The following is a 7,385-nucleotide window of genomic DNA, read 5'->3' as shown; positions in this document are numbered from 1 at the left end:
ATTTCCAGAAACACCTTGGTTGGGAAGCTAAAGATCTTTGACCATGAGCATACATCCAAAGTCGGTAAGGATGTTGCCTTTAAAGCACATGAGAGCACTAAATTACTTTCCATAGATAAAAGTGTTCATGTCTTTGAGGATGATCAGTCTGAGAATGATTTTTCAGATGAAGACCTTGACAAGTCGGTCTCCATGATCACAAGACAGTTTATGGATCTTCTGTTAAAGAGAAGTAAACGGTTTTCAAGTGACAAACCCAGGTCATCAGACAAACCTCACGGTCGCATACCTCCTAAAAACAGGGATGCTGACGAGGCTGATGACGAGGACATACCTTAGTGCTTTAAGTGTAAGGGTTTTAGCCATTTTTCTAACGAATGCCCAAATCGTAGAAAATACACTGGGAACAAAGGTCTAGCTGTAACACTTGATGAAATGTCTGAAACCTATGATTCCGATGAAGATAGGAAATCAAGTGTAGGGCTCCTTGGTGAAAACATCGATTTTGATACTTGTAGAAATACATATATCAACTCAATGGGTTCGGAGAAGAAGGAAACCCAATCAAGCTGGAAGATTCTCTAACTGGAAACCCTGTCAGTAATGTTTCAGGATCTACTGTATGTCTAGCTGCTTGCACATCTCAGATGCCTGAATACTATCCAAGTTTGACGTTCTCGTTTTTTTCGATGAAGGGACACGAACTATCAAGGTGTTACAAGTACAAGCACCAAATAAGGCACGCCAGCAAACTTCAACGAAGAGCAGATCGATTAGTAAGGAAGATGAAACTTGCTCAGAAGACCGCCGAGGTATGTAGGATCTTATCTTCGTCTAAGAAGTTGGTTTCTAGGGATAGAGTAAGACCATTTGAAAATAAAGTATGGTCGAATCTTTTTGATAGACGGAAGTCTGAAGATTCCTCCCTTGAGGAAAAAGATGGACAAATCGTTGTTCATCGCAACACAACTTGATTGTGTTGTTGGGAAAATCTTGTCTCATGTGCCTGATTGAAAAGAGACAAGATTGAGTGCTGATTCAGGCTTCAGTAAAGTTTTTCCTTCTTTTCTTAGATTTGTTATTTTCTGTCTATCAAATAAAATAAAGGGTTATTATCGACAATTATACTTTTTATAGGGTTTTAGAGTTGGGCGTATACGAACCTGTCAATAGGTTTCGAACCCTACATTCCTTTTTTCCTTTTTGACATCCTATATAAGTTTGCTTGTTGAGTTAGGTGATTCAATCACACAAATCCAGTTGTTTCTAACTGTTCTCAAATCACCATGTCAGATGAAAAGGATGTCAACATGATTGTTAAATCTTCAATCAAGGAAAAAAAGATCTCCCGTTTCTAAGTCCCTGAAAAGAAAAATAAGAAATACAAGAAATCCCAGGGCTGTGCCTTCTAACTCTCAGAAGTTTTCTGATATTCTTGATGAGTTGAAGGAAGTAAGAAAGGAGATTCGTGAAATAAAGGCTTTTGTGTCAAAGTCCTTTGAAATTCAGAGAGCCCTGGGTAAACCATGCCTACTACCCCTCTTTTTATTTCGGAAGGGTTGTGGAAAGTCAATCGGGCGCCTTTGGCTTTCCCGAGACCTTTAATAGATTTGTCAATCAATCAGGTGTCTTTGGCTTTCCTGAGACCTTTTGTAGATTTGTCAGTCGATCAGGCGCCTTTGGCTTTCCTGAGACCTTTTGTGAATTCGTCAGTCGATCAGGCGCCTTTGGCTTTCCCGAGACCTTTTGTGAATTTGTCAGTCAATCAGGCGCCTTTAGCTTTCCTGGGACCTTTTGTAGATTTGTCAGTCAATCATACGCCTTTGTCTTTCCTGAGACCTTTTGTGAATTTGTGAGTCAATCAGGCGCCTTTGATTTCCTGAGACCTTTTGTAGATTTGTTAGTCAATCAGGTGCCTTTGGCTTTCCTGAGACCATTAGTACATTTGTCAGTCAATCAGGCGCCTTTGGCTTTCCTGAGACCTTTTGTGAATCTGTCAGTCGATTAGGCGCCTTTGGCTTTCCTGAGACCTTTTGTATATTTGTCAGTCAATCAGGCGCCTTTGGCTTTCCTGAGACCTTTTGTGAATTTGTCAGTCAATCAGGTGCCTTCGGCTTCCCTGAGACCTTTTGTGGATACGCCATTTTCAATAACTTACTTTTATTGCTCAGGGCATATGTTTACATGGTGCGACTCATGCATAAAAAATTTTCAACCACTAGCCGTTAATAGGCGTTTTGACTTTGGTTCTGTTCATACGCCTAAGATTATAGTATCCGCTTTCTTCCACTTTCCTTATCATGAACGAGCCTTCCCAATTCGCAGCAAACTTTTCGGCGCTGGCATTTCTTTGTACGTGTGGGGCGATTTTTAAGACCAACTCATCCACCTTTAATGTCCTTTCCTTTACGCTCTGGTTATAGTAATTAGCTGCGCGCTTCCTGTAGGCTTCCGCGAATCTTTCCGCTCGTCCTCTCCTTTCCTGTATTGTGTCTAAATGGGCGAAGCGGCTTATTTCATCAGGTGTGGTATGGATAGCCATTTCCACTCTTGCAGATGGGATCCATATCTCTGCAGGTAGTATCGCCTCTTCTCGGTAGACTAGCGAATAAGGTGATGCTCCCGTGGAACTGCGCTTCGAAATCCTGTATGCCCAAAGCGTCAGTGGTAACTATTCGTGCCATTCTCTATGATGATCGTGCACTGTTCTACTAAGGATCCGGATGAGCGTCTTATTCGTCGCTTCCGCCTGCCCATTCCCTTTGGGGTAGTAGGGAGTTGACTTGTGGAGTCTTGTGTTGTATTGGCGAAGCAAGTCAATCACATCCTTATTCACGAATGATTTTGCGTTGTCTGCTCTGATTATCATAGTTGTGCCAACCTGTAAATGATGTGCTCCTTAATGAACGCGGCTACTGTAGCTCCTGCGTAATCTTTAAGTGGTATTGCTTCAACCCATTTGGACGCGTACTCCGTGGATGTTATCATGTATTTATGGAGTTTTGAAGACATCGGGTTAATCGGTCCTATGAGATCAAGTCCCCATCTATGGAACGGCCAAGGCGTCACTATGCTGCGTAGTAGAGTGTGAGGCGCTTGGATCCGATTTCCATGTGTCTGGCAGTTTAAGCATTTTCGGACATGTTCCGCGGTATCACTTTCCATGGTTGGCCAGTAAAAACCTCCTTCATAAAGTTGTAGGAACAATTTTCGCATCCCCTGATGTTCAACATCGTGGGATCGGGTCATTACCTCTACCACCTCCTGATCTGACAAACACCGCAGCGCGACGTTACCATAGCTTCTGCGATAAAGGACGCCCTCGTGTATGAAGAAAGGCGTTACCTTCTTTTGGATTTTTAGAGCCGCCTTCCTGTCACTAGGTAATCTCCTGTGTTGGATGAAATCAATGTAGGGTTGTCTCCAATCTTCTTCCTCAATAGTGCAGACTTCCGCAGGTTGTGGTGGAGCTTGACAATCGGCGCAACTGTCTTGGAGTGTTGTCGCTTGAGCTGACATGCTCGGCCAATACACACCCACCATTTGAAGTTTCCTGTAGAGGTGAACAATGCCGGTTTGCCCACATGTTTCCGCGTGCAGCTCCTGGAGCAGCTTCTCAGCTTCTCTCTTATTAACACACCTCGCAAGGGATCCTCCAACTGCCCTATAGTACAAGGCTACTTGGATCATTACGAATTGCTTCAACGCTTGGGTGGGTATCACTCGTCCTTCGTTCATTCGGTTCAGGTCTTCAATATATACCCGCCTTCAGTCATCTGCTTCCTCGAAAGACAGGTCCTCTTTCCAAGTGCTGGGTAGCTATTTTCTTCGTATCGTGACAGTGCCCTCTTCCTCGCCATTCAATTGTACTTTTCTTGCCAGGGTTTCCAGATCATCCGCGTGCTTATTTCCACCCCTACTGGTATGGTCCATAATCGACCCCGTTTGGTTCATCAATCTTTGGGCCTCCTCCCGATAGGGCGCTAAGTGTGGTTCTTTGACATGAAAGTCTCCATTTACTTGGTTCGTCACGAGCCTCGAATCGCCCTTGACTTCTACGTTCCCCAGGTTGAGGTCCTTTTCCATTCGGAGTCCCAAAATCAATGCTTCGTATTCCGCGACGTTGTTACTACTGGAAAGTCCAATTTAAACAAATACGAGAGCAGCTCCCCTTGTGGTGCTTCGAATACTACTCCGGATTCTCCGACATTAACATATGACGACTCGTCAAAGAACATGGTCCATGGATTTTCAATGTCTGCGGCTGCCACTTCTTCGGGTATATATTCGTGTACCTCATAATCTCTTTCTCCAGGAAATATAACTATGAGATCGGCTATTGCTTGTCCTCGTACCGCCTTTGGGCGTTGATATTTGATCTCGAACTCCGACAGTTGTAGCAGCCACCGGGCAGTTCTCCCCGTTAGGACAGGCTTCGAAGCTAAGTAGGCTATGGGGTTCGCCGCCTCCATTAAGATGGTTTCGTGCGTTAAAAGATAAGGTTGTAACTTCTGCATCGCGTATATGAAATCTAGGTGTTCCACGCGCGGGTATCTCAATTCTGCATCTCGCAGATCCCGGCTAACATAATAGATAGGTGATAGCTCGTTACCTCCCATGTCTTGTGCGAGGACTGCGCCTATTTCCGAACTGGTAAATGTTGTGTAGAGGTAGATAGGGACTCCTCGTATCGGGGGCCTAAGGATTCTGGGGATGATGAGGCATTGTTTTAGTTTCTCGAACGCATCGCACTGTGTTTCCCCCCACACAAAGGGTATGTCTTTCTTTAGTAGGGGAAGGAATGCAGTCATTAGCTGCGTTAGCTAAACCGGGCACGAAGCGTTGTATGTACGATATTCGTCCTATGAAAGCTTGCAGCTCCTTTTTGCTTGATGGTGGCGCCATCGTCGTGAGATCCTCAACTTTGCTTAGATCCACTCAGATTCCCTCATTAGTCACTACGAAGCCTAGGAATTTTCCTGATGTTACCCCAAAGGAACACTTGAGGGGGTTCATTTTGAGTTTGAACTTTCTGCATCTCTTGAAATCCGTCTTAAGGTGAGAGATATGGTCCTCGGCCTCTTGTGTTTTAACCACGATGTCATCGACATACACTTATTCCGTTTGATGCAGCAAGTCGTGGAATATGGACGTCATGGCGCGTTGATACGTGGCGCCCGCATTTTTTAGGCCAAATGGTATTACTACATAATAGAAGTTGCCATACGGAGTTTGGAAGGCGGTCTTTTCCGCGTCCGAGGGGTCCATCTTTATTTGGTTGTATCCGCTGAATCCGTCCATAAAGGAATACCTCCCTTTCCCTCCTGTTGCGTCTAGCGTCATATCGATGTTTGGTAGCGGAAAATCGTTCTTCGGGCATGCTCGGTTTAGGTCTCTATAATCTACACAACATCTGACTTTCCCATTTTTCTTTGTTACGGGCACAATGTTAGCTAGCCAATCAGGGTGCTGGATAGCTAGGCTTGATGAATTTGGCCTTAAGCAGTCGTTCCGATTCTCCCTTTATCGCGAGAGCGGTAGCCCTAGGGAACTCCCTGATTTTCTGTTTTAGGGGCTTGAATTCAGGCGATACCCCAAGATTGTGTACCACAAGATCGCTGTCTAGACCCGGCATCTCGTCATAACCGTAGGCGAAGACGTCCTTGTAATCCTTGAGTAGAGCGATCAAGGATTTCCTTTCCTCTTTATCTGAACTCTTGATTATCATGATAAGGCGCTATCTTCTTGCGCCCCTATATCTACTTCTTCCATCCCGTCCATAGTGAGATCCCCTGGTGTTCGTTCTTCGGCGACCTTGGCGGTAGTGTCTATCAACTGGTTTCGTAACTCCTCATCATCAATTGTGCTATAAGGAAGCTCAGACAAACTTTGTTCTGCGCTCTCATCATGAGCCTCCGCCTCGCTCATTGGTACATCTTCATGATCTTGCACATTTGCGGAATCTCCCTCGGTTAATTGCTATAAGCTGTACACATGTCCTCCATCTGGCTTGGAGAAGCGCTGAAAACTGGGTTGCTCCTCTTGCTTCCTTTTCCTTTCTGTTGGAAATACCAGCCTGGATGGACTAAACACAGACTTGACCGGATCCAATTTTTCTTCCTCTCCCCATTTTGGTAACGGGATGAGTTGCACCTATGGCACTTAGTCTTCTTCTTTCGGCTCGTCATAGAAAATTGCGTCCGCCATGTATGCTTCTTCTGGGTCAAAGGGGTTACTTGTGGCAGGGATTCGGTATTGCTTACCTCCTATGTTAGTCTACACGCGTTGGTGGTATGTTGACGCGACCACGTTATGATTAAGCATCCAGCCTCGCCCTAGTAACACATGGAATGTAGTATCATATTCCAATACATAAAACGGCGTAGGCCCACGTATGGAACCGACCTTCATGACTAGGTTGACGATTCCAATGGTTGTATGAGCATAGCCTCCAAACCCTTTTACCGTTGTAACTAGCATTCTGATCGCAGACGGTTGCACGCCTAGGACGTCTAGTGTGTATATTTGAGATTAAATTCAGGGACGCGCCTCCGTCGATGAAAGCTCTCTTCAGAGGTTGCCTGTTGATGTATGCCGTGAGGTATAAAGGTCTAAGGTGTTCCCCTAGATAACATAAATCTTCATTTCTGAACACGATCGCCTCATTGAAGAGGAGACCACGGGGCCTTCCCGCTGCTATAGCCGTTATAGCCTTTGATGCTTCCTTGATCTGATCTTCGCTGAAGCCAAGCGAGAAGAAGAACTGTTGAGCTAATATCGTTTTAGCGAAGTGGCTAGCCACGCTGTCTGTGTTTGCAAATGCTGGGTTCTCCATCCCGACTTCACACAGTTCTTCCTCGTCGTCATCCCACGGCTTCTAGACACCTCTGCTTGGATCATGGGAGAGCATCATGAATTGGTGTTGGATCGCTTTGCCGCCTTCTGGATTGGTCATCTCAATTTCTCCTATTTCCAATTTTTTCTAGAACATCCTCCGAAGGTTGAAGCAGTCGATCATAGGATGTTGTATCCTGCGGTGGAAATGGCAATACCTGACATCATTTGTGTCAATGGCGCTGGGGACCATCTTTGTTGGGGGCAATTGAGTCTCCTTGTTCGCTATCCATTGTTCCAATAATCCCACAATTTGTTCTTTGCTGCAGGGCAAGGGTGGTGGAAGTGCCTGCGTACTCCAGCCCTCTCGACCATTATTTGCACGAGTATTTCTAGGCACGGTTGATACGGTGTTAACTGAGTTCCACCACATGTAATCCAAATTTGGTTCCTCGATGCAGTCGACGATTCTTACGGCTGCTTCTTCCAGATCTACGAATGTGGGAAAGCGGAAGTTGACCAATCTCTTCTTAAAGGATGAAGTCATTCCT

This window comes from Papaver somniferum, chromosome 9 (genome assembly GCF_003573695.1).
Source record: "Papaver somniferum cultivar HN1 chromosome 9, ASM357369v1, whole genome shotgun sequence".
NCBI classification, from domain to species: domain Eukaryota; kingdom Viridiplantae; phylum Streptophyta; class Magnoliopsida; order Ranunculales; family Papaveraceae; genus Papaver; species Papaver somniferum.
This window is presented reverse-complemented; position numbering follows the sequence as displayed.